The sequence below is a fragment of the Thamnophis sirtalis genome, unplaced genomic scaffold (genome assembly GCF_051295495.1).
Source record: "Thamnophis sirtalis isolate CommonGarterSnake01/CBP01778 unplaced genomic scaffold, rThaSir2_p1.2 scaffold_9, whole genome shotgun sequence".
Taxonomy (NCBI): Eukaryota; Metazoa; Chordata; class Lepidosauria; order Squamata; family Natricidae; genus Thamnophis; species Thamnophis sirtalis.
The window spans coordinates 2,975,773-3,002,941 of record NW_028261389.1 but is presented as its reverse complement, the minus strand read 5'-3'; the positions used below and the strand labels follow the sequence as shown (position 1 = coordinate 3,002,941).

Sequence of the window (27,169 nt, the reverse complement as noted above, 5' to 3'; positions counted from 1 at the left end):
GTCTTCCCCCCTTCCCCTCTCTCCTATCCCTCTCTTCCCATCTTTCTTCTCCCTTCTATTTCCCACTCCTCCTCTCCTTGGTGTATTTCCGCTGCATGTCAATATGCTTAACATGTCCTAGTTTTAATAATAATAGTAATGAGAATATAAGAAAAAAAAAGCAGTATACATGTGGGGTCAAATTACATTAAAATCTAACACGTCTCGTCAAACCTGATATATATCCCTCCCCCCCCACCCTCCCCCCCCAGCCCCCCACAACCTACCCCCCCCCCCCGACTTCCCAGAACCCGTACACGGTATAGATTTTTAACCAACACAGTCTATAACATATTGGAAAAAAGAATAAGAAATTAATAACATCTTTACATTGAACTTAGCTCCTCCTTGCTAAACTAACTTCAAACAATTTAAATCATTCCTGATCTTAAGCATAAGCTATCTGGAATTTCTTAGTCCCGTATTTATTTTGTATATAATCAATGGTGATGATTTGTTGACATCGTGCATTTTGAACGTCAAAATGCCAAGAGCCAAGGTGGTGCAGTGGTTAAATGCAGCACTGCAGGCTACTGCTAGATCAGCAGGTCAGCGGTTCAAATCTCACCGGCTCAGGGTTGACTCAGCCTTCCATCCTTCCGAGGTGGGTAAAATGAGGACCCAGATTGTTGGGGGCAATATGCTGACTCTCTGTAAACCGCTTAGAGAGGCCTGAAAGGCCTATGAAGCGGTATATAAGTCTACTGCTATTGCTATTGCTATTGAACGTGTCCCAAACAAGCGAGGGAGAAGGAGGAGAATCAAGGAATCAATCCTGTCTGGGCAACTGGAAGTCCACGTCTCCAAAGCCCCATCAACACATCGTCCTCAGATCATCTCGAGAAGGTTCCCCCAACCTTAGCTGTGTGGACTTCAACTCCCAGAATTCCTTTGCTCGGGGAATTCTGGGAGTTGAGGTCCACCTATCTTCTAACAACCAAGGTTGAGGAACATTGGTCTAGAAGGCATGGAAGTAGGGTGGGAAGCGAGACCTGGGAATGGGGTCAAAAAAGTCAAGATGGCAGCAGCATCTCTGTTGTTGAAACCCCGCCCCTCTGTGATTTGGGCGATGATCGTAGAGGGATCTTTATCCTGGCGTTTCAGCCACCTTTGTCTTGGGAGGGGGGTTGATGTGGGCTTCCAAGAATGGCCCCAGGTGGATGCCAGAATCCAGGTACAATGTGACAGAACATCCAGGGCAGCCCAAATGCATCCTGGGAAATTAAAGTGATGCTTCAGTCAAGTATATTAATTGCTATACATTACGACCTTCCTTCCTTCCTTCTTTCTCTCTCTCTTCTTTCTTCCTTCCTTTTTCTTCTTTCTTTTTCTCTTTCTTTTTCTCTTTTTCCTTTCTCTCATTCTTGTTTCTTTCTCTCTTTTTCCTTTCTTTCTCTCTTTTCCCTCTTTCTTTCTCTCTTTTTTCCTTTTCTCTTTCTTTCTTTCTTTCTTTCTTTCTTTCTTTCTTTCTCTTTTTCCTTTCTCTCATTCTTGTTTCTCTCTTTTTCCTTTCTTTATTTCTTTATTTCTTTTTCCTTTTTTCACTCTCTCTCTCTTTCCTTTCTCTTTCTTTTCTTTATCTTTTTCTTTCTTTGTTTTTTATATTTCTTTCATTTTTCTTACTTTTCTCTCTCTCTTTCTTTTCCCTCCGCCTTCTTTCTCTCTCTCTCTTTTCTTTCTTTCTTTTTCTCTCTTTTTCCTTTCTCTCATTCGTGTTACTATCTTTCTCTCTTTTTCTTTTTTCCTTCATTCTTTCTTTCTTTAATTATTTCTCTCTTTTTCCTTTTTCTTTTTCCTTTCTCTCATTCTTGTTTCTCTTTCTCCACTCTCTTTCTTTCTTTTCTTTATCATTTTCTTTCTTTGTTTTTTACATTTCTTTCATTTTTCTTTTTTCTCTCTCTTTCTTTTCCTTTTTTCTTTCTTTCTTTCTTTTTTCTCTCTCTCTCTCTTTCTTTTTCTCTCTTTTTCCTTTCTCTCATTCTTGTTACTATCTCTCTTTTTCCTCTTTCTTTCTTTAATTATTTCTGTCTTTTTGCTTTCTCTGTCTTCTTACTTTCTCTCTCTCTCTCTTTCCTTTCTCTCTCCTCTTTTCTTTCTAAGTCTTTCCCTCCATCAGTGGATCAAACAGGCCAGGTCCCTCTTGAGTGAAGCCTGAACTCAGATGACCGGAGGGAGCCTGCTGTGCTCTTTTGTCAGCCACAACCACAGTGTGGAATGCCATTTCTGAATGTCAACTTCCTTGTGTTTGAATTCCACCGGCTTGGCCTCCCTTCTGTGGAAGATGGTCAAAGGTTCCTTCCAGCTCCCTCCTCCGTCAGCCTTTCCTCCGCTCTCCGTTTTCATTCCATCAGCTCTGCTGGAGGCTCCTGGGCTCAGCTGCCCTCAGCCGCTTCCAAAACAAGGTTTATTTCATCCAGGCCTCTTCCACAAGTCACCTTCTCTGCTCTCTTGCTTACATTCTTTGCAATTCTTGGTTTCTCTCTCTCCACGTATCAATTTCCCCCCAAACTCTTTCACAATCCTCTAATGCGGTCCCTCTCTCTCCCTCTCTCTCTCTTTCTCTTCCTCCCTTCCCTCCCTCTCCTTTCTTTCTTCCTTCCTTCTTTCTCTCTTCTTTTTTTCTTCCTTTTTTCTTTCTTTCTTCCTTCCTTCCGTCCCTCTTCTTTCTTTCTTTCTTTCTTTCTTTTCCTTCCCTTCCTCTCTCATCTTCCTTCCTTCCTTCTTTCTCTCTTCTTTCTTCCTTTTTCTTCTTTCTTTCTCCCTTCCTTCCCCCTTCTTTCTTTCTTTCTTTCTTTCTTTTCCTTCCCTCCCTCTCTCATCTTCCTTCCTTCCTTCCTTCCTTCTTTCTCTCTTCTTTCTTTCTTTCTTTCTTTCTTTCTTTCTTTCTTTCTTTTCCTTCCCTTCCTCTCTCATCTTCCTTCCTTCCTTCTTTCTCTCTTCTTCCTTCCTTTTTCTTCTTTCTTTCTCCCTTCCTTCCCCCTTCTTTCTTTCTTTCTTTCTTTCTTTCTTTCTTTCTTTTCCTTCCATCCCTCTCTCATCTTCCTTCCTTCCTTCCTTCTTTCTCTCTTCTTTCTTTCTTTCTTTCTTTCTTTCTCCCTTCCTTCCCTCTTCTTTCTTTCTTTCTTTCTTTTGGTTGGTCTGTCTATCTATTGGTCTTTCTTTCTCTTCCTTTCTTCCTTCCCTCTCTCCTCTTCCTTCCTTCCTGCTTTCCCTCTTTCTTATTTCTTTCTCTTCCTTCCTTCCCTCTCTCTTCTTCCCTTTCTTCTTTTTTTCTTTCTTTCTTTCTCTTTCTTTCCTTCTTCCTTCCTTCCCTCTCTGTTCTTTCATTCGTTCATTCGTTCATTCATTCATTCTTTATTTATTTTTCTTTCCTTCTTTATTCTTCCTCTCCCCTTCATTCTTTCCTTTCATTTCCCTCCTCCCTCCCTCCTCCTCCCTTCCTTCCTTCTTCCCCTTTCTCTTCTTCTTTCTTTTCGTCTCTTTCCCCCCTTTTCTTTTCCTCCCTCCCAGGACCCCATAAAATGGTTGCAAAGCAGGATCACATGACCCTGGGACTCTGCAACCGTCATCAATATGAGTCAGTTGCCAAGTGCCTTAATTTTGATCACATGACCACGGGGATGCTGCAATGGACGTAAGTGTGAAAAATGGTCGTAAATCGCTTTTTTCAGCGTCATTGTAACTTTGAAGTTCGGTTGCTAAGCGAACGGTCATAAGTCAAAATGCCACCTTAATCGTTTTCACCACTAATTTATTTCCAACTCTGTGGAAGCAAATTCATTAGACGATCTAACTTTGTATCTTACTAATCTATGATTTGCTTCAAGTTCAACAACAAAAATCTTCCTTAAACCCCGAACAGGAAAATCAAAGAATAAACTAGAAAACCAAGTCAAGAACCACGTAGCAAATTTCCAAATTGCATTTACACACATTCTGAAATCTTGTCCTTCCAGAATTCCAACGCATAAGGGTAACATTAATTAGTTGATTGCCTCTAATTAATTTTATGCTTGAATCGACTTATGTTTTGAAAAGTCGGCATAAAGTGCCTTAAATTCTCATGCGTGCATTCACAACGGAAAGGGACAGAACCAGTTCCCGTATTACAATCCTCGCGTTTTCCAATCCCGTTTTTCCAGAATTCGGATGTATTCAAAGGAATACAATGAATGGGGGAAGAACAAGGAAGCCAAAAATGTTTGCTTCCTTCAAAGCATCTCAAGGACATCCAAATCTTAATCTGTTTGTTTTAATGTTTTCGTGTTTTCATTACAGGAAATATGAGCGGCATAAAAATGTAATAAATAAATGTATTATTTATAAATCATAAAGACCTGCGGGAGTGCAAGGCCAGGAGGCTCAGTGGGCTGAGATGGTCAGCCAGTTCCAGGCCCTCCGGCTCTTCGCCACCAGTGGTGCTTCCCTCCAGCCTTCGCCCAAAGCCCCAGGAGGCTGAAGCAGACCCCAAGTGGGAATCTCTGCCCCCCTCTGACCCTCACAAAAAGACCCCAAAGGGGGAGACTCTTTGCAGAAACACAAGCATTCATTGCACGCATCCATCTCAGGGGTCGTAGTTTGAGGACCCCTGATTTAGTGCAATATAAAAAATGCAAATAATTTTTCCGCGGACCACCAAAATTTTCTCATGCACCACCAGCGGTCCACGGAGCACCAGTTGGCGACCGCTGCTTTAGAATATATTTTTGCTTTTCCATTTTTCACTGGATTCATCTGAGCCCAGCGTCCATGTCCCCCAAATCTTCTCAGACTGCCCAGGAGGGCCCAAAATAAGCCAGCATGTTCTTGACTAGCAGTTGTATCGTTTTTGGATGGGATGCCTAACCGAGTTTTGATAGCTATATATATATGTTTATTCTTCCTGATACAAGCATTTGCTGGGAACCATTCTGGGTGATTTGTTGGAAAAGGACCCCTTTGACTTCACATCAAACTGTCACTAATAAAACATCCCCAAATTAGAAAAGAGTTAGGGATTGGAAAATAAGATCTAAAAATAAACGAATGTTTCCTTTCCTTCTATCAAAAAATGCGATATTTATGGAACGCCTAAATTTAGAGACGGGTAGCGCCTGAAAACAACGTCGGTTGGGTTGTTTTCCCACCTTAATATTGAAATATTTTTCATTTTTGATGTTGAAATCTTGGAAAAATCCAAGCTCCAAATTCCAAGTTGGAGAAAAGAGAAAACACGGAGGGGCAGGGGAGAAACCAAGACAGAAATATCCCATAAAGAAAGGGAAAAAGGCAGAGGTGGGTTCCTACCAATTCGTACCTATTCGGTAGAACCGGTTCATCAAATCTACCAAACTGGTTAGAAGTTGTTCCATCAGAAAGCAGGCCACACCTACAGAAGAGGTTCCAAAATTTTTTGAAACCCACCACTCTCTCTCTCACACACACACACACACACACACACAGACTCACACAGAGAGAGAAAGAGAAAGAAAGGAAGAAAGAAATAAAGAAAAAAGAAAGAAAAAGTGAGAGAGAGATGAAAGAAAAAAAGGAAAAAGGGACAGAGACAAAAGGAAGGAAAGAGAGAGAGAGAGAGAGAGAGAGAGAGAGAGAGAGAGAGAGAGAGAGAGAGAGAGAACACATGGCCGGCAAGCCACTCCCATCGGGTCACATGGGTGGCAAGCCACTCCCACAAAGGAGACCACACCCACAGAGTAGGTTCAAAAAAATTTTGAAACCCATCACTGACACACATACACACGCACAGACACACACACACACAGACTCACAGAGAGAGAAAGAGAAAGAAAGGAAGAAAGAAATAAAGAAAAAAGAAAAAAGAAAGAAAAAGTGAGAGAGAGATGAAAGAAAAAAAGGAAAAAGGGACAGAGAGACAAAAGGAAGGAAAGAGAGAGAGAGAGAAAGAGAGAGAGAACACATGGCTGGCAAGCCACTCCCACCAGGTCACATGGCTGGCAAGCCACTCCCACCAGGTCACATGGCCGGCAAGCCACGCCCACAAAGGAGACCACACCCACAGAGTAGGTTCGAAAAAATTTTGAAACCCACCACTGGAAAGAGGTTAGTGTTGAGGACAGAGAGACAAAAGGAAGGAAAGAGAGAGAGAGAGAGAGAGAGAGAGAGAGAGAGAGAGAGAGAGAACACATGGCTGGCAAGCCACTCCCACCAGGTCACATGGCTGGCAAGCCACTCCCACCAGGTCACATGGCCGGCAAGACCACACCCACAGAGTAGGTTCGAAAAATTTTTGAAACCCACCACTGGAAAGAGGTTAGTGTTGAGGACAGACCAAAAACTGGCTCCCCACTGAATCAATGAGGTGGAAGAGGAAGGAAGGAAAATCACAACCACAATCGCAAGAGTTTGTTAATGGAGCCCATCCAGATGCTTGGCAAACGACTCGTGTTTACGACGGTTGCACTGTTGCCCGGGGTCACCTGATTCCCCTTTTGCGACCTTCTGACAAGCCAAGTTGACGGGCAAAGCCAGATTCATGTAACGACGGTGTGACGAGCTTTACGAGTGCAGTGATTTGCTTAACAATCGTAAGAGATCGTAAAAGGGGGCAAAAACTCCCTTAATAAATATCTCGCTTAGCAACAGATATTTTTGACCTCCATTGTGGTCTATTCGCTCCCTGAGCTCACAAAAGCACACAGACAGGGATGAGATTCAGCCGGTTTGGACCGGTTCACCGAACCGGTTGTTGCAAGGAATAGTGGCTGGCCATGCCCACCCCACCAGCCTCTCCCAGGCCCATGTGGAGGCTCTGGGAGGGCAAAAAACGGGCCTACCAGAAGTTCTGGAAGTCCGGAAATGGGCCTATGGTCGTTTTCATTCTCCCGGAGGCTCGGGAAAAGCCTCCGGAGTCTGGGGAGGGCGAAAATGCCCCCTGCTGGCCCATGAGGCAACTGAGTGGGCCATGCCCCCTTTGGCCACGCCCACATCCAGAGAACCGGTTGCTAAAATTTGTCAATTTTAGCAACCCTCCTCTCCTGAAGCCCATGTGGGACTGAGGATAGTGGGAGTTGTAGTACTAACAATTCTGAAGAGGAACCCGTCTTGGGTCAGGGGTGGGTGTGAAAGGATGATTGATCTCTCTCCCCTAAAGAGGGCTTCCCACATGGACCCCTCCCCTCCTCATCCCTTCTTCTTCCTCATCTGTTTTCTGTATTCCACTCTCTCTGGGTGTATAAATAAACCTGTTTTCTGTTTTGTGGCACAATTTTTCCAGTCCTGGGGCAAGATCTCTCCCAGGGGTGAGGGGCTGGTTGAGCCAGGCAAGATAGGAAACAGGAGGCAAATGTATTCCTGGGGGTGGGGTGGGGGCTTCAAAGGCTTTGCTGGAGACCCCAAAACTATGGAAGGGTGAGGAAGGTCTGGTTTCCCACCCCCAACGAATTGGATAACTCTGTTTGCGTCCAAGGAGGTCGTTCTGCTGAACTCTTCTGTCTAAGGACCTCTCTCTCTTTCCCTCCCTCCATTCCTCCCTTCTTCCCCCCTCTCTCTTCCCTCTCTCCTCTCTCTCTCTGTCTCTTTCTCTCTCTCTCTCTTCCCCTCCCTCCCTCCCTCTCTCTCTGTCTTTCTTTCTTTCTCTTTCTTTCCCTCCCTTCTTCTCCCTCTGTCTTCCCCTCTCCCTCTCTTTCTTTCTGTCTGTCTCTTTCTTTCTCTTTCCCCCTCCCTCCCACCCTCCCCACTCTCTGTGTTTGTGTGTATCTTTCTCTGTCTCTCTTTCTTTCTGTCCCTTTCTCTCTCTGTCTGTCTGTCTCTCCTCTCTCTCTCCTCTCTCTCTGTCTTTCTCTCTCTCTCTTTCTGTCCCTTTCTCTCTCTCTGTCTCTCTCTTCTCTCTCTCTCCTTTCTCTCTGTCTTTCTCTTTCTCTTTCTGTCCCTTTCTCTCTCTCTCTGTCTCTCTCTTCCCTCTCTCTCTCTCCTCTATCTTTCTGTCTTTCTCTCTCTCTCTCTTTCTGTCCCTTTCTCTCTCTCTCTGTCTCTCTCTTCCCTCTCTCTCCTCTCTCTCTCTGTCTTTCTCTCTCTCTCTCCTGCTTTTATCCAGACACACAGGCAGTCTTTGACTTACGGCCATTCATTCAGTGACTGTTTAAAGTTCCAACCACACTGAGAAAGTGACTTACAACCACTTCTCTTGTTTATGACCCTTGCACCATCCCCGGGATGATAGGATCAAAATTCGGACACTTGTCAAGGGCTTCACATGGATGAAAGCTGCAGCGTTTTGGGGGAGGGCGTCACGTGATCCCCCTTTTTGCGACCTTCTGACAAGCAATGGGGGAGCCTGATTCACTTAATGACCATGTTACGAAACAACTGCAGCGATTCATTTAATATCGGTGGGGAGAAATGTGGGGAAAATGAGGGAAAACTCACTTCACAGCTGTCCCACTTAGCCATAGAAATGTTGGGCTCAGTTGGGGTTGTAAGTCAAGGACTTGCAATCATTTGTTTAATCACTCTTACATTTGCCTGATGGCAGAACCTGGAGCCCTGCAGTTAGTCGGTTCGCCTGTCAGTTAATGGTTCCTCCCTCTGTCTCTTTCTTTCCTTATTCCCTTCCTCCACCCCTTCTTTGTCCCTCCCTCCCTCCCTCCCTTTCTTCCTTTGTTCCTCGCTCCCTCTGTCCCTTCCTTCCTACTTCCTTCCTCTCTCTCTCCTTTCTTTCCTTCTTTCTTTCATTCCTTCCTCCATCCCTTCTTTGTCCCTCCCTCCTTCCCTTTCTTCTTTTCTTCCTCCCACCCTTCCTCCCTCCCTCTGTCTCTTTCTTTCCTTATTCCCTTCCTTCCTTCCTTCTTTCCTTCCTTTTCCTCCATCCCTTCCTCCCTCCCTTCCTCCCTCCCTTCCTCCCTCCCTTCTTTCTTTCTTTCTTTCTTTCATTCCTTCCTCCATCCCTTCATTGTCCCTCCCTCCATCCCTTTCTTACTTTCTTCCTCCCTCTGTCTTTTCCTTCCTTCCTTCCTACTTCCTCCCTCCCTCCTTTCTTTCCTTCTTTCTTTCATTCCTTCCTCCATCCCTTCTTTGTTCCTCCCTCCTTCCCTTTCTTCTTTTCTTCCTCCCACCCTTCCTCCCATCCTCTGTCTCTTCTTTCCTTCCTTCCTTCCTTCCTTCTTTCCTTCCTTTTCCTCCATCCCTTCCTCCATCCCTTCCTCCATTCCTCCTTTCTTTCTTTCTTTCTTTCTTTCTTTCCCTCCTCCATCCCTTCATTGTCCCTCCCTCCATCCCTTTCTTCCTTCCTTTCTTCCTTCCTTTTTTCCTTCCACCCTCCCTCCCTCCCTCTGTCTCTTCCTTCCTTCCTTCATCCCTCCCTCCCTGCCTTCCTCCTTCCTTCCTTTCTTCCTCCCTGCCTTCTTCCCTCTCTTCATCCCTCCCTCCCTCCTCCCTCCCTCCCTCCCTCCCTCCCTCCCTCCCTCCCTCTCTCTCTCTCTCTCTGCGAGTGTCTTTGTATGTGTATGTGGAATTCTAGCTTAAAAGCTTGCAAAAGGAAATACAAATTGTCCTAGATAAAAATCAACGTAATTTGCCTTCATAAAAAACCAGCAACCCTACATTAACCCTTGATAGAAAGGGCTCCGTGTTGTTCAGATAGTCCTTGACCAAAATCAATCTCTCAAGTTCATCCCCTACAGCCAACAGGAATATATACCGCATTTTTCAGAGTATAAGACGCACCAAGATTTTGAAGAGACCAGGATCAAATAAAATAAAAAAGTTTTTTTGCACTCTGCAGACTTTTGGGAGGCCAAAAATGCTGTATTCAGCGTATAAGACGCACCCAGATTTTCACCCTCTTTTTGGAGGGAAAAAGGTGCGTCTTATACTCTGAAAAATACGGTAGTTATTCAAGAAAATGAGATTTCCCCCTCTAAAATTCCAGGTTTTGCATATAACAGCACTACAAGACATCTGTTAAAAAAATAAAAATAACTCTTGCCACAGAGCAACACGGTAATGAGGGAGGACAGAGAACTTATAAGGATAAAAGCAATTAGAAATTTATTTGACTTGCTAAAGTTAAGTTATTATGCCGGAGCCACGGGGGACAATTTTCCGTAGAAAACTCCCTGTATATCCAAATAAGCTTCTCTAGAAAATCACAATCCTGGTCTCTTGGTATCCTTTGGAGACGTTAAAAGTCAAGAATGTTTTCCGATCCCAAAAGATGCCACATTCTTCTGGGAAGCCCAGAAAAAAAATCCAGAAATCACCATGGCTGAAATTCAGTTGGCATCTCCAGGTCTGATGGAGGTTTCCACCACTGATCACGTCCCACCAAAACCGACGGTCTTAGCTGTCCTCACCAGGAGTTACGTGGCTCCCCCCAAAAATCATGAATTATTTCGATCTCGGAGGCACAAGGTCTCCACGGCTTTGGTAGACCTCTTCACTTGCTGGTCATCATCCTCAGGAATTCCTCATAATTCATCTGCCCATCTCCATCCAGGTCCGCCACCTTCAGCATCTCCTCGACTTCTTCCTTGGACAACTTCTCACCCAAGTTGGTCATGATGTGCCTCAGCTCCGCGGCGCTGATGTAACCGTTCCCATCTTTGTCAAAGACCTGGAAGGCTTTCCGGATCTCATGACAATCACGGTTCTTGATTTCCTTTTCCATCAGGTTCAAGAACTCGGGGAAGTCAATGGTGCCGTTTTTGTCAGTTTCCAGCTTGTGGACGATCTCCCTCAGCTCAGCTTCAGTGGGGTTTTGTCCCAAAGATCTCAAGACGGTGCCGAGTTCCCTGGTGGTGATGGTCCCGTCTCCATTCCGGTCAAAGAGCATGAAGGCTTCCTTGTACTCGGCAATTTCTTGTTCCGTCAGAGAGGTCATGGTGTCTTCTTCTGCCCCACCAGCTCGCCGATCGTCTTCTGCGGCTGGTTGCTCGTGGTGGCGGTGAAGAACTGCTCCCCTTCTCTTGGCTCAAAGGTAGGGTTGCTTTTTCTGGCTGGTTTCCAGGGATGTTTTGGCATCTCGCAACGAGGAGACAACACCCTGGCTTTGATTCCATTGGAGCAAAGTCAAACTGTGGAAATCTTCTGCTGAAGGGTCCACACCCTTTGCGTTAGGAACCTGCTAATCTTGTTTGGGCCGGGTCCGGAGGAGATTCACGATGTCTGGGTTTCATCCCACGTCTTTATGGGTCTGAAGCAGAGGTGGGTTCCTACCAGTTCGCACCAGTTCGGTAGAACCGGTTCGTCAAATCTACCGAACTGTTTAGAAGAGGGTCCACCAGTGGACCCGGAAAGCAGGCCACACCTACAAAAGAGGTTCCAAGATTTTTTGAAACCCACCACTGACACACACACACACACAGACAGACAGACTCACACAGAGAGAAAGAGAAAGAAAGGAAGAAAGAAATAAAGAAAAAAAGAAAAAAAGAAAGAAAAAGTGAGAGAGAGATGAAAGAAAAAAAGTAAAAAGGGACAGAGAGACAAAAGGAAGGAAGGAGAGAGAGAGAGAGAATACATGGCCGGCAAGCCACCCCCACCAGGTCACATGCCCAGCAAGCCACTCCCACAAAGAAGGCCACACCCACAGAGTAGGTTCAAAAAACTTTTGAAACCCACCACTGGTCTGAAGCTTCTACTGCTTCTCCGTGAGAAACTTCCAACCCATCTGGAGAACATCAAAATGGAGGAGAACCATGGGACCTGATCATGGGATGGATGACCTCCAGCTGACTCTCTCTTCAGTTATGGCCCAGCCTGTTCCTTCACAAGTCACGGTCGCTGAAGGGTGAAGCTTGTTCACAGCGTGGCTGTTAAGACGCTAAAAGAAAGAGGGATCGTTGGAAAGTTTCGATTTTAGAAATGCATTTGAAGGAAAGTTTAAGATTTTAAAAAGGGTGGGGTGGAAAAGAGTGCATACCAAAAAAAGGTTAAAAACTAGGATACAGTGAGTTCTAGTTCCCCACTCCCTTATGCACAAAAGCTGGCTGCTGATTTTGGGCCAATCAGCAGGAGACAGTAACTTCTAGTCCCGCCTTAGGAATGAAAGCCATCTGGGTGACTTTGGGCCAATCACCAGGAGATAGTGAGTTCTAGTCCCGCCTTAGGCATGAAAGCCATCTGGGTGACTTTGGGCCAATCACCAGGAGATAGTGAGTTCTAGTCCCGCCTTAGGCATGAAAGCCATCTGGGTGACTTTGGGCCAATCACCAGGAGACTGGGAGTTCTAGTCCCGCCTTAGGCACGAAAGCCATCTGGGTGACTTTGGGCCAATCACCAGGAGACGGTGAGTTCTAGTCCCGCCTTAGGCACGAAAGCCATCTGGGTGACTTTGGGCCAATCACCAGGAGATGGTGAGTTCTAGTCCCGCCTTAGGAAAGAAAGCCATCTGGGTGACTTTGGGCCAATCACCAGGAGATAGTGAGTTCTAGTCCCACCTTAGGCATGAAAGCTATCTGGGTGACTTTGGGCCAATCACCAGGAGATAGTGAGTTCTAGTCCCGCCTTAGGCACGAAAGCCAGCTGGGTGACTTTGGGCCAATCACCAGGAGACGGTGAGTTCTAGTCCCGCCTTAGGCACGAAAGCCATCTGGGTGACTTTGGGCCAATCACCAGGAGACAGTGAGTTCTAGTCCCGCCTTAGGCACGAAAGCCATCTGGGTGACTTTGGGCCAATCACCAGGAGATGGTGAGTTCTAGTCCCGCCTTAGGCACGAAAGCCATCTGGGTGACTTTGGCCCAATCATCAGGAGATAGTGAGTTCTAGTCCTGCTTTAGGCACGAAAGCCAGCTGGGTGACTTTGGCCCAATCACCAGGAGATAGTGAGTTCTAGTCCCGCCTTAGGCACGAAAGCCATCTGGGTAACTTTGGCCCAATCACCAGGAGACAGTGAGTTCTAGTCCCGCCTTAGGCACGAAAGCCATCTGGGTGACTTTGGGCCAATCACCAAAAGACAGTGAGTTCTAGTCCCGCCTTAGGCACGAAAGCCATCTGGGTGACTTTGGGCCAATCACCAGGAGATGGTGAGTTCTAGTCCCGCCTTAGGCACGAAAGCCATCTGGGTGACTTTGGGCCAATCACCAAAAGACAGTGAGTTCTAGTCCCACCTTAGGCACGAAAGCCATCTGGGTGACTTTGGGCCAATCACCAGGAGATGGTGAGTTCTAGTCCCGCCTTAGGCATGAAAGCCATCTGGGTGACTTTGGGCCAATCACCAGGAGACGGTGAGTTCTAGTCCCGCCTTAGGCACGAAAGCCATCTGGGTGACTTTGGGCCAGTTCTTCTCTTTCATCCCAACCCACCTCACAAGGTTGTTGTTGCGAGGGAAAAGAGGAGAAAGGGGAACATTAGATCTGTTTGCCCCCTTGAGTTGTTCATAAAAATGATAAAGGCAGGATAAAATAAATAAAACGGAATAAATCCAAATAATGGCTGCAGACAAGATAAAGGCAGAAATGGCTGTTGGATGTGGGAATGTTTTGGGAATGCTGATGGCGACAAGATGGAAGATTCCTTTGCTAGAGGCTCTTCTGCAGGAATTTGTCCCAACTTGTGTCAGTCAATCCCAGCCTTGAATAGATGCTGAGTGCAATTATCCTCTTTAATTCACGATTGTCTTTTGGTTGAGTCAAATGACTTAATGAGCTAAGAATGCTTGCAGGAAAATAAGCGTGCCTCTCTCTCTCTTTATTTTAATTTGATGAAGAATTTTGCCATCTTCTTCCAATCCCTCCTCTCTGTTGATCTATGAAGACCTACCTACGAAGCCGTTTCATCTCAAAAGGGGAGCCGAAAATTTCATATATATGTAAATAAAACAAATATGTAAATTTTCCAAAGCACCCGAAGGCCACACAAGGAATAATGGATGGAAACTGAACAAGGAGAGATTCAATTTAGGAATAAGGAGGAATTTCCTGAACAACCAACCCGTGGAACAGAAGTTGCCTTCGGAAGTTGTGGGAGCTTCATCCCTGGAGGCTTTCAAGAAGATACTGGACTGCCATCCGTCAGAAATGGTGGAAGGTCTCCTGCTCGGGCGGGGGGTTGGACTAGATGGCCTCCAAGGTCCCTTTCCAACTTTGATATTGTGTTAAAAAAGAATCTGTTAAACCGGTGATGAAGAAGAGGAGGCGTTGGCCGGACTTAAAGGTGCGATTTAAGATTTAATATCTTATTGATGCCAGGACTGTTTTACTCTGCCCCAAATCAGTGCTAAATAAGACATCGTTCTCCCATGTCAACCTGGAGCCTGCTCACATCCAGCTGCGGGGACTTCAACTCCCAGAATTCCTAGCAGCACTTCACCTGGCTGTGGAATTCTGAGAGCTGATGGGTGTTGTTGCCCACCAACAATCAGCGGAGGTGGCACCAGATCTGGACAGTGAGGAGGTTGAGGAGGAACATGGGCCAGCCTGGAGTCTGGGGAAGGCTCTGATGAGGGCTTGGAGGCAGAGAGGGGGCCAGGGCCATATGCCAGTTATCAGCTGCCTTCGGAGTCAGACATCAGTGGGGCAGAAGAACAGGGGGAGCCTGTTCCCAGTGTGCGCATGCACAGAGTGGCCAGACGAAGGGAGCAGCTAAAGAACAGGGGTTGACTTGGGAGTAAGGCCACAGGTGGACGGTGAATGGCCCCTCCCAGAGGGAATCAAAGATGGGGGAGCTAAGAGGATTAGGGGACTGGAGGCTAAAACATACGAAGAACGGTTGACTGGTTTGGCTCTGCAACCCAACAAGACAGGCAAACTTCAGAGGAGAATCAGAACTGCAGAAAAAAACAATGGCTACCAACCTGCCTTCTACTGTGGACCTGAACACTGCAGGAGTCAAAAAGAGGGCCATGAAAATATCTACTGACCCCTCACATCCTGGACATAAACTGTTTCAACTCCTACCCTCAAAAGGACGCTCTGCACACCAGAACAATTAGACACAAGGACGGTTTTTCCCCCAAACGCCATCACTCTGCTGAACAAATAATTCCCTCAACACTGTCAAACTATTTACTAAGTCTGCATTATTATTACTATTAGTTTTCTCATCGTTCCTATCGCCCATCTCCTCCCACTTATGACTGCAGGACTGTGACTTTGCTGCTTGTATCCTTAGGATTTATATTGATTGTTTCCTAATACGATTTGATTGTTCATTTGTACCCTGTGACTATCATTAAGTGTTGTACCTTATGATTCCTGACGAATGAATCTTTTCTTTTATGTACACTTGAGAGCACATGCAGCAAAGACAAATTCCTTTTGTGTCCCATCACACTTGGCCAATAAAGAATTCTATTCCATTCTATTCTATTCTATTCTACTCCATATTTTATTATTTCAATTCTATTCTATTCTTATTTTCTCTTCTCTTCTATTTTATTCCTATTTTCTATTCTGTTCTGTTCCCTTCCCTTCATACTTTCTATTCCATTCCATTCCACTCCACTCCACTCCACTCTACTCTATTCTTTATTCTATTCTATTCCATATTTTATTATTTCTATTCTATTCTATTCTATTTTTTATTCTGCATTTTATTCTATTTTATTGTATTCTATTTTTTATTCTGCATTCTATTCTATTCCATATTTTATTATTCTATTCCATTACATATTTTATTATTCTATTCTATTCTTATATATTTTATTATTCTATTCTATTCTGCGTTCCATTCTATTCTATTTTTTATTCTGCATTTTATTGTGTTCTATTCTATTCTATTTTTTATTCTGCATTTTATTCTATTTTATTGTATTCTATTTTTTATTCTGCATTCTATTCTATTCCATATTTTATTATTCTATTCCATTACATATATTATTATTCTATTCTATTCTTACATATTTTATTATTCTATTCTATTCTGCATTCTATTCTATTTTTTATTCTGCATTTTATTGCGTTCTATTCTATTCTATTTTTTATTCTACATTCTATTCCATTTTATTTTTTATTCTACATTCTATTCTATTCCCACCTGTCCAGCTGGTTCTTAATTTAAAAAAAAAATCAAAACTTTTTTTTAGTTCCCTGCGAGAGAAAAAGTACACATTTATTTCACGCTGGAGGCTTGGAGAAGATCCTCTGCAGACAGAGCCAAGTAGGGACGTTGGCAAAAGCTTCTCACGAGAGCTCTTTTGCTACCAAGAACGGCGGGTAAAACTTCTTCCCCTGTTCTGGGCTTGCAAATCCAGTTTTTGAACCTGAGGAAGCATTTCTGGGTTTTGGGGCCAGGGCGCAGGTGGAGGCAGAGCTGATCTTTGGTGGTGGAAAGCCCCTTCAAGCGACAAGCCATGGCTTGTTCCCAACCAGGTTGTGGGCGACGCTGCGGAGGAACAAAGAGAACAAGCTGTAACACAGAACCGACGGGAAACTCCCAGCAACTTTTATTTCGGAAAAATACCACTGGCTCAGAATTATGATCCCAATTGAGCCCCAGATTTCCGTGCCTAAGCGAGATATTTCTTGAATAGGTTTTGCCCCGTTTACAACCTTTCTTGCCACTGTTGTTAAGTGAATGGTGGTTGTCTAGTTAGTAACTATTCAGTTAGTTTCTATTCTAATGAAGAGAAGGACTAGGGAGACATGATAGCAGTCTTCCAATATCTCAGGGGTTGCCACAAAGAAGAGGGAGTCAAACTATTCTCCAAGGCATCTGAGGGTGGAACGAGAAGCAATGGGTGGAAACTAATCAAGGAGAGAAGCAACTTAGAACGGAGGAGGAATTTCCTGATAGTTAGAACAATTAATCAGTGGAACAGAAGTTGCCTCCAGAAGTTGTGAATGCCCCAACACTGGAAGTCTTTCAGAAGATGTTGGATAGCCATTTGTCTGAAACGGTATAGGGTTTCCTGCGTAGGCAGGGGGTTGGACTAGAAGACCTCCAAGGTCCCTTCCAATTCTCTATTCTATTCTATTCGAGGAAGAAAGGAAGGAAGGAAGGAAGGAAGGAAAGAAAGAAAGAAAGAAAGAAAGAAAGAAAGAAAGAAAGAAAGAAAGAAGAGGGAGTCAAGCTATTCTCCAAAGCACCTGAGGGGAGAACAAGAAGCAATGGGTGGAAACTAATCAAGGAGAGAAGCAACTTAGAACCGAGGAGAAATTTCCTGACAGTTAGAACAATTCATCAGTGTTGCCTCCAGAGGTTGTGAATGCCCCAACACTAGGAAATTTCACAGAAAAAATTGGACAGCCATTTCTCTGAAATGATATAAGGTCTCCTGCTTGAGCAGGGGGTTGGACTAGAAGACCTCCAAGGTCCCTTCCGATTCTGATATTATCATGACACCATCCCGCAAACGAGCAACGGCACCAATTCACAGGTCACACAAGTAGGATTTGCTCCGGGAGCTTTCGCGCACGTGTTCTGGGCTAATCTTACAGGTTCACATCACAAAACAAAGATGCAGGGGAGACTATGGAACACCTGGAGCAAATCCTACCTGTGTGGCTCCATGATTACACCCTGTGGGATCCAAGAATTAGATTTCAATAGGAGGTGGTTCGCACCTTCACAGGTCTTCTTGGACTGAAGCCATCCAAAGTTACATCCAAAGTCTTTCTCTCCAGTCAATGCAAGAGAGAGAGAGAGAGAGAGACAGAGACAGAGACAGAGACAGAGACAGAGACAGACAGACAGACAGACAGACAGACACAGAGAGAGAGATAAAGACACACAGAAAGACAGAGCAGTTAGACTTAGCAGTTAGACTTATATACCGCTTCATAGGGCTAGAGAGAGAGACAGAGAGACAGACACAGAGAGGGAGGGAGGGAGAAAGATGGCTATATATATAGTCCAGACGTCTTCAAGTTGCCAAGGTTGAGAAACACTGATATAGACAGACACACACACACACACACACACAGAGACAGAGAGAGAGAGAGAGAAAGAGAAAGACAGACAGAGAGAAAAAGAGAGGGTGGGAGAGAGAAAGAGGGAGAGAGAAACAGAGAGGGAGAGGGAGGGAGAGAGAGAGAGAGACAGAGAGAAAAAGACAGAGACAGAGAAACAGAGACAGGAGGAGGGAGAGGGAGAGAGAAAGGGAGAGGGAGAAAGAAAGAGAGAGGGAGAGAGAAACAGAGATGGAGAGAGACAGAAAGAGAGACAGAGACAGAAAGAAAAAGACAGAGACAGAGAAACAGAGACAGAGGGAGGGAGAGAGAGAGAAAGGGAGAGGGAGAAAGAAAGGGAGAGAGAGAGAGGGAGAGTGAAACAGAGAGGGAGAGGGAGAGAGAGAGAGAGACAGAGAGAAAGAGAGACACAGAGAAAAAGACAGAGAAACAGAGACAGAGGGAGGGAGGGAGAGAGAGAAAGGGAGAGGGAGAAAGAAAGGGAGAGAGAAACAGAGAGGGAGAGAGACAGAAAGAGAGACAGAGACAGAAAAAGGCAGAGACAGAGAAACAGAGACAGAGGGAGGGAGAGAGAGAGAAAGGGAGAGGGAGAAAGAAAGGGAGAGCGAGCGAGAGGGAGAGTGAAACAGAGAGGGAGAGGGAGGGAGAGACAGAGACACAGAGAAAGAGAGACAGAGAGGGAGGGAGGGAGAGAAAGAGAGAAAGAGAGAGGGAGAAAGGGAGAGGGAGAGAGAAACAGAGGGAGAGAGGGAGAGAGAAAGAGAGACAGAGAGAAAAAGACAGAGAAACAGAGACAGAGGGAGGGAGGGAGAGAGAGAAAGGGAGAGGGAGAAAGAAAGGGAGAGAGAAACAGAGAGGGAGAGAGACAGAGACAGAAAAAGGCGGAGACAGAGAAACAGAGACAGAGGGAGGGAGAGAGAGAGAAAGGGAGAGGGAGAAAGAAAGGGAGAGCGAGCGAGAGGGAGAGTGAAACAGAGAGGGAGAGGGAGGGAGAGACAGAGACACAGAGAAAGAGAGACAGACAGAAACACAGAGAAACAGAGACAGAGAGGGAGGGAGGGAGAGAGAGAGAAAGAGAGAGGGAGAAAGGGAGAGAGAAACAGAGGGAGAGAGGGAGAGAGAAAGAGAGACAGAGAGAGAAAAAGACAAAGACAGAGAAACAGAGACAGAGAGGGAGGGAGAGAGAGAGAGAGAAAGAGAGAGGGAGAAAGGGAGAGGGAGAGAGAAACAGAGGGAGAGAGGGAGAGAGAAAGAGAGACAGAGAGAGAAAAAGACAAAGACAGAGAAACAGAGACAGAGAGGGAGGGGAGGGAGAGAGAAACAGAGAGGGAGAGAGTGTGAGAGGGAGCAATATAATGGATTGTCGGATTCTGCGTCCTGTGAAGCCGAGACTTGTTTCACTGTGTTTTCATGCATCAACCACAAATAACCAGGTCTCTGCAGTTGCTCACAAAGGGGTTTGTTTGTCTTTGTGAAGTGTGTGACTCAGGTTGCGTGCTCAGAAAACGCCTCCCTCACCAGAGGCGAGATGAACACAGTCGGATACACAGATGCCCCGTTCCCCCAATTCAAGCTGTTGCCCAATTTCTTCTTAAAAACCTCCAAAAACACTGCAGAAAATTCTCAAAATGTTCTCCCCAAATATAACATAACAACCATCATATAACCCCAATTTAAGAGCCAAGGTGGCGCAGTGGTTAGAGTGCAGCACTGCAGGCTACTTCAGCTGACTGTAGTTCTGCAGTTCGGCTGTTCAAATCTCACCGGCTCAGGGTTGACTCAGCCTTCCGTCCTTCCGAGGTGGGTGAAATGAGGACCCGGATTGTTGTTGGGGGCGATATGCTGACTCTGTAAACCGCTTAGAGAGGACTGAAAGCCCTATGAAGCGGTATATAAGTCTAACTGCTATTGCTATTGCTATCCTATCTTCTGCGGCCGATCCTAACCTAGTTTGTCCATTGATGGTAACCCCAAGTCTCCATGAAACCTTAGATGTGGCTTCTTCGTAATCTACAACTGATCGAAACGGACTGATTAAAATGAAATGAAGTTTCTCCACAGAGAAACTTCTGGATTTACCCGTCTTGGTGGTCCTCGGACTTACAACAGTTCGTTTACCAACCGTATGAATTTACAACGGCACTCAAAAAGGGACTTAGGACTGTTTTTCACACTTACAAGCGTCGCAGAATTCCCCAGGCTCCCTTGATTAAAATCTGGACGTTTGGCCACTGACTCGCATATATGACGTTTGCAGCGCCGCGGGGTCACGCGAATTCTCCTTTTGCGACCTTCTGACCAGCAAAGGCAATGGAGGGAGACAGATTTGCTTAACGACCGTGTTACGTTTGCTTAACTGCTTTTTGCCAAGAAGTCTGCTGAAACGAGGCGAAGCCCACTTAGGAGCCGGCTCGCTTAGCAACAAAAATTGGGGCTCAATGGTGGTCGTAAGTCGAGGACGACCTGTTACCCAAAATGTTCTGAAGAATGACTTTCAGAAAGTAAGACGGCTTAACCTTCAGAGGTTTGGAGGATTTGGGTGTCCTGCCTAAGCAGGGGTTGGACTAGAAGACCTCCAAGGTCCCTTCCAATTCTATTCTATTCCATTCCATTCTACTTTACACTACTTTACCTTATTCCTTATTCTACTCTACTCTACTCTATTCTATTCCGTATTCTATTTTATTCTATTCTATTCCGTATTCTATTCTATTCTATTCCATTCCATTCCATTCCATTCTACTCTACTCTACTCAATTCTATTCCCTATTCTATTTTATTTTATTCCATATTCTATTCTACACTATTCTACCCTATTACTTATTCTATTCTACTCTACTCTATTCCGTATTCTATTCTATTCCATATTCTATTCTATTCTATTCTATTCTATTCTATTCTATTCCATATTCTATTCTATTCTACTCTACTCAATTCTGTTCCCTATTCTATTTTATTCTATTCCATATTCTATTCTATTCTACTCTACTCAATTCTATTCCCTATTCTATTTTATTCTATTCCATATTCTATTCTACACTATTCTACCCTGTTACTTATTCTATTCTATTCTACTCTACTCTACTTGATTCTATTCCGTATTCTATTTTATTCTATTCTATTCCATATTCTATTCTATTCTACTCTACTCAATTCTATTCCCTATTCTATTTTATTCTATTCCATATTCTATTCTACACTATTCTACCCTGTTACTTATTCTATTCTATTCTACTCTACTCTACTTGATTCTATTCCGTATTCTATTTTATTCTATTCTATTCCATATTCTATTCTATTCTACTCTACTCAATTCTATTCCCTATTCTATTTTATTCTATTCCATATTCTATTCTATTCTACTCTACTCAATTCTATTCCCTATTCTATTTTATTCTATTCCATATTCTATTCTACACTATTCTACCCTGTTACTTATTCTATTCTATTCTACTCTACTCTACTTGATTCTATTCCGTATTCTATTTTATTCTATTCTATTCCATATTCTATTCTATTCTACTCTACTCAATTCTATTCCCTATTCTATTTTATTCTATTCCATATTCTATTCTACACTATTCTACCCTGTTACTTATTCTATTCTATTCTACTCTACTCTACTTGATTCTATTCCGTATTCTATTTTATTCTATTCTATTCCATATTCTATTCCGTATTCTATTCTTTCTATTCTATTCTAAACTACTCTACTTTATTCCTCTATTCTATTCTATTCCTTGTTCTATTCTATTCTATTCTATTCCATTCCATTCTATTCTTTTTTTTTTAGTCTATTCACTGTTTCCCGTTTCCAGCAGAAGAAAGGGTCGAGAGAGAAAGAGGGAAGGAGAAAGGAGAAAGAGAGAAGCAAGGAAACCAGGTTTAGCCCAAACCACAATACACCCCCTAGAACTTCCTCCTCGTTGGTTGTCCCTGCAACCCCCCTGCCTTCCTCACTGTTACCAAGAGCTGGCTGGGTGGGTGGGGGTCTCCTTCACGATGCCTCCTTCTTGCCATCATCTTCAGAAACTCCTCAAAGGTGACCTTCCCGTCTTCGTCCAGGTCGGCCTCCTTCAACATCTCCTCCACCTCCTCGTCGGTGAAGCCCTCCGGAAGATGGAGGAGAAGGTGCTTGAAGGACTTCATGATGGTCCCAGCTCCTTCTTGGTGACGACTCCGTCGCCGTCCTCGTCGAAATGGGAGAAGGCCTCCTTGATGATGCCGATCTCGGCTTCGTGAACTCATGGGACATCTTGACGGTTGCGTTGCACCCAACGTTGTGTTGCTCCTCAAGAGAAGCACACCTGAGTCTCTCCCTGGCGAGACAGGAAGATCTGGTGTCTATTATTAGGAGACAAGGAACCCACAAGTCCAGTCTCCACCCTGCTTGTGGTTTCAGGCCAGATTTGGGGCTAAGGAACCTTCTGGAATGCTACCTGGCCACAAGTTAGAAGATGGATTGTTGCTGGGTTGGTGGATGAGGTGGGAGGGATCTCACAATCCATGACAACCTCAAGCATGGGTGGGAGGTCAGGAACATCTTAATTTTCGTTGCGTAACAAGCCTGGATGTGCGTGGCATTAAGATACTACTCTCACGCTGATCTCCTCGCGAAGCCATCACCGTACAATTATCTAATGCAGTGTTTTTCAACCTTGGCAACTTGAAGATGTCCGGACTTCAACTCCCAGAATTCCCCAGCCAGCATTCGCTGGCTGGGGAATTCTGGGAGTTGAAGTCCAGACATCTTCAAGTTGCTAAGGTTGAGAAACACTGATCTAATGGCCTTCAAACGGACCTCCTCCCGTATTTATTTCATAACTTTTTAAAATTAAAAGTGGCGAAAAACCCCAAAAACTATTATGAGCAGTCCTCGACGTACGCCCACAACCGAGCCCCGGATTTTTTTGGTGCTAAGCAGGATGGTTGTTAAGTGAGTTTCGCCCCATTTTTGCGACCTTCCTTGCCACAGTTGTTAAACGAATCCCCTGCAGTTGTTAAGTTAGGAAGCCGGTTGTTAAGTGAATCGGGCTTCCCCGTTGACTGTGTTTGTCAGAAGGTCGCAAAGAGGGATCAGGGGACCCCGGGACACTGCAACCGTCATAAGTACATGCCAGTTGCCAAGCGTCTGGATTTTGATCACGTGACCACGGGGATTCGGCAGCGGTCGTAAGTGTGAAAAAGGCGGTAAGTCGCTTTTTTTTTTAGCCCTGTTGTAACGCTGAATGGTCGCTAAAAGAATGGCTTTAAGTCGAGGACTAGCTGTAGAAACTAAAAAAGAAAATTAGTGCCAACAAGAAAAGGGAAAAGAAAGAAAGAAAAATAAGAAATATATTTATATTTATCAAATTTGGAAAAAGTATAAACCCACTGTGATAACTTGTCCACTTCTCTTAAACACACAAATGCTCTCTTCCTCCCTCTACCTCTCTTTCTCTCTCTTTCTCTCCTCCCTCCCTTCTCTCTCTCTCCTCTTCCTCTCTTCTCTGTCTCTCTCTCCCTCCCTCCCTCTCTCTTTCTCTTTCTCTCTCTCTCCCTCCTCCTCCCTCTTCCTCTCCCTCTCTCTTTCTCTCTCCCTCCCTCTTCTCTCTCTCTCCTCTCTCTCTCCCTCCCTCCCTCCTCTCCCTCTCTCTCTTTCTCTCTCTCCTCCTCCCTCTCCCCTCTCTCCCTCTCTCCCTCTCCCTCTCCCTCTCTCCCACTCCCTCTCTTTTTACAGTCTGGTCATTTCAATCCCGCTACCAGCAAAAATCCACTAAAGTTCACTAGTATCAATTTTAACCTCGATCAAATAAACCCACTTCACATTCCTTCCTTTTACTTCTCTAACAACCTCGATCTTCGGTTACCTTCCAATGATGTCCCTTCTCGGCTTCTAGAAGATACTCTTTGATTGGGGGTGTGGGTACTCCTCCAGGGGAAGATTATCTCTTGCAATGATTACTCCTGGACAGAGTTTGTAATTAATACTCCCAACATCACAACAATATGGAAATGGGGATTCCAAAGTGAGTGATAGGCGGGAAATTGTGCTGAGGCGTTGAAACTAATTCCTGATGGATGAGCAATTAGAGAATGGGGAAAGAATATGTTTTTAGAGATAATGGCTCTCTTCCTTGCAGGCAGAAGCCAGATTGCCAACTGGCAGGGATGGTGTAGGAATTAATTTGCGTCCTTAAACAGATATGCTGTCTAGGGAATTCTGGGTGTTGACGTCCACGGCTCTTTAAAGTTTTCAAGATTGGAAAACACCAAGCTAAATCTTGAAGGTTGGGTAGGTTTATGGAACTGGAATAGATGCATTATGGGTTCTCCTTGATTTACAGCCATAACTGAGCCTGGAACAAAAGTTATGTTGGTCATTAAATGGATCACCACGTAACTGTGCTAATATTTTGACCATTTTTGCAGTGGTGATTAAGCAAATCTTTTTCACTTAATGGCTGGTTCTCTTGTGGGAAACCGGAAGCATACATGAAAAATTGTGTAGTCACATGACTGCAGGATACCGCAAAGAAGCGTTTGCTGGTTGCCAAACACACAAAATGTGTTCATGTGATCACACAGGGGAGGTGGGTCTTCAGAAGAGGGTTGGAAGTAGCTCTGGAGAAGTCCGTCACAACTTTGAATGTTTGCTAAATGAGGACAAAACCCTTTGAAGTGAACTCAAAGATTCCTTTATTAGGAGTGCCAGCAGCCTTGGCAAAAAGTTTCTTTCTTACCGCAAGCTAACAAGTCCATCCGTCTGTCGGATGAATCGTTGTCTGCCCCATCTATTCATCTCTGCCCCCTGCCTTTTGCCCCCAGAGCTCGGGTGGGGCTTTGCTAGCAGCGGTGGCTCTTCCGTCCCAAGGACCGGCCCATAGATTTCCACTGCTCTCTTCTCCTCTGCCTTCTGTACATCCGCACGTCAGACACTCAGGGATCTTCCGTCCCAAGGACCGGCCCATAGATTTTCCACTGCTCTCCTCTCCTCTGCCTTCTGTTAATCCACACGTCAGGCACTCAGGGATCTTCCGTCCCAAGGACCGGCCAATAGATTTCCACTGCTCTCCTCTCCTTTGCCTTCTGCACATCCACACATTAGGCACTCAGGGATCTTCTGTCCCATAGATTTCCGCTGCTCTCCTCTCCTCTGCCTTCTGTACATCCGCACGTCAGACACTCAGGGATCTTCCATCCCAAGGACCGGCCCATAGATTTCCACTGCTCTCCTCTCCTCTGCCTTCTGTTAATCCACACGTCAGGCACTCAGGGATCTTCCGTCCCAAGGACCGGCCAATAGATTTCCACTGTTCTCCTCTCCTCTGCCTTCTGTACATCCGTGCGTCAGGCACTAGGCCCAGCTATTCCTCCTCAATGCAACATCAAGTGTTGCATTGAGCCGAGGTGGCGCAGTGGGTAGAGTGCAGTACTGCAGGCCACTTCAGCTGACTGCTAGTTCAGCAGTTCAGCGGTTCAAATCTCACCGGCTCAGGGTTGACTCAGCCTTCCATCCTTCCGAAGTGGGTAAAATGAGGACCCAGATTGTTGTTGGGGGCGATATGCTGACTCTGTAAAGCGCTTAGAGAGGGCTGAAAGCCCTATGAAGCGGTATATAAGTCTAACTGCTATTGAAGTCTAACTGCTATTGCTCTTCCTCATCAGCCACATCCAGGCCTGGGGGCTGTTGCCTCTCCAATTTTTCTTCGATATATATCATTGTTCTTTCTACTTTGCGAGCTTGACAAATTGCTTCTACTCCTGCCTACTGTGTGAATTTTGAGATTGCCCTACTATTTCTCCATTCCCTTGTCTTACAATCAAGTGTTGCATTGCGCACTGAGGTGTGCAAAACATTTGGAATATGAATCATGTTGTGGTTGATATGTATTGGATGTTTCCAACTTTAATGGAGAAATCCTGGCATATTCCGACTACGGAAGAGTTCTGTGCCTGCTGGATGCCTGTTTCAAATTTGAAACGTTTCAAGTTCGAGTCGTCTTTTGTAAACCATTTGCGTTTATTTATTCGGCATATTTATATAGCCACAACCATCTCACTACTAGCACATGACTCTGGCTAGCATACAACACAACAACGGTTAAAAACTCCAGAGCAAAATAAGCATCTGCTTTGATAAAAGAAAAAAAACATACTTTTGCCTCTGCCTGGAAACCACTTCTGGACTTTGTGCTTGGGGTGTGGAAAAAAAAGGAAACTTTGATTTTGGGTTCAATTTCATAACTGAGCCGAGGTAACACAGTGGTTAAATGCAGCACTGCAGGCTACTTCAGCTGACTGGAGTTCTGCAGTTCGGCTGTTCAAATCTCACCGGCTCAGGGTTGACTCAGCCTTCCATCCTTCCGAGGTGGGTAAAATGGGGACCCGGATTGTTGTTGGGGGCGATATGCTGACTCTGTAAACCGCTTAGAGAGGGCTGAAAGCCCTATGAAGCGGTATATAAGTCTAACTGCTATTGCTATTGCTATTTTACTGATTAGATAGATCTGTTGTTATAGAAACGGAACCCCCCCCCCCAATCACTGCAGGTTTTTAAAGAGAGTTTAGACAATCCTGTTGGTCGGAGGGCAGAGGTCGACCCCTAGGCCCCTCAATTATGGGGTGCCGCCGGGTTCGGTCCTGTCCTCCCTCCTATTTAACATCGACATGAAGCCGCTGGGTGAGATCATACGCCGGCACGGGATTAAGTATCACCAATATGCGGACGATACACAGTTGTATCTGTCCGCCCCGTGCCAACTCAGCGAAGCAGTAGATGTGATGTGCCAGTGCCTGGAGGCTGTTAGAGTCTGGATGGGAGTAAACAAGTTGGCACTCAATCCAGACAAGACCGAGTGGCTACTGATGTTCCCTCCCAAAGATTGGCCAAGTATTCCATCTCTCAGGCTGGGGGGTGAAATTATACGCCCCTCAGAGAGGGTTCGCAATTTGGGAGTCCTCCTGGATCCCAGCTGACTTTAGAACACCATTTGTCGGCTGTGACCAGGGGGACCTTTGCCCAGGTTCGCCTGGTGCACCAATTGCGACCATACCTGGATCGGGAGGCCCTTCAGACAGTCACTCACGCCTTTGTGACCTCAAGACTGGATTACTGTAACGCGCTCTATATGGGGCTGCCTTGAAGAGTGTTCGAAGACTTCAGCTAGTCCAGAATGCAGCCGTGCGAGCGATCGTGGGTGCACCCAGGTACACCCACGTTACACCTATCCTCCCGGGAGCTGCACTGGCTACCCATTAGTCTCCGGACTCGCTTCAAGGTGCTAGTCGTTACTTATAAAGCCCTACATGGCATCGGACCTGGTTACCTGAGAGACCGCCTCCT

At 45.2% G+C, this 27,169-nt stretch overlaps 1 pseudogene across 1 annotated transcript; it reads right to left on the bottom strand.

Annotated features, from left to right (window-relative positions):
- Positions 1-16,045: 16,045 nt before the first annotated feature.
- On the bottom strand, positions 16,046-22,099 carry LOC148043996 (uncharacterized; annotated as a pseudogene). Its single transcript, XR_015697651.1, has 2 exons — positions 21,811-22,099; positions 16,046-16,318 (listed from the first exon to the last, which is right to left on the bottom strand). The product of XR_015697651.1 is annotated as an uncharacterized LOC148043996 (transcript).
- Positions 22,100-27,169: the final 5,070 nt, after the last annotated feature.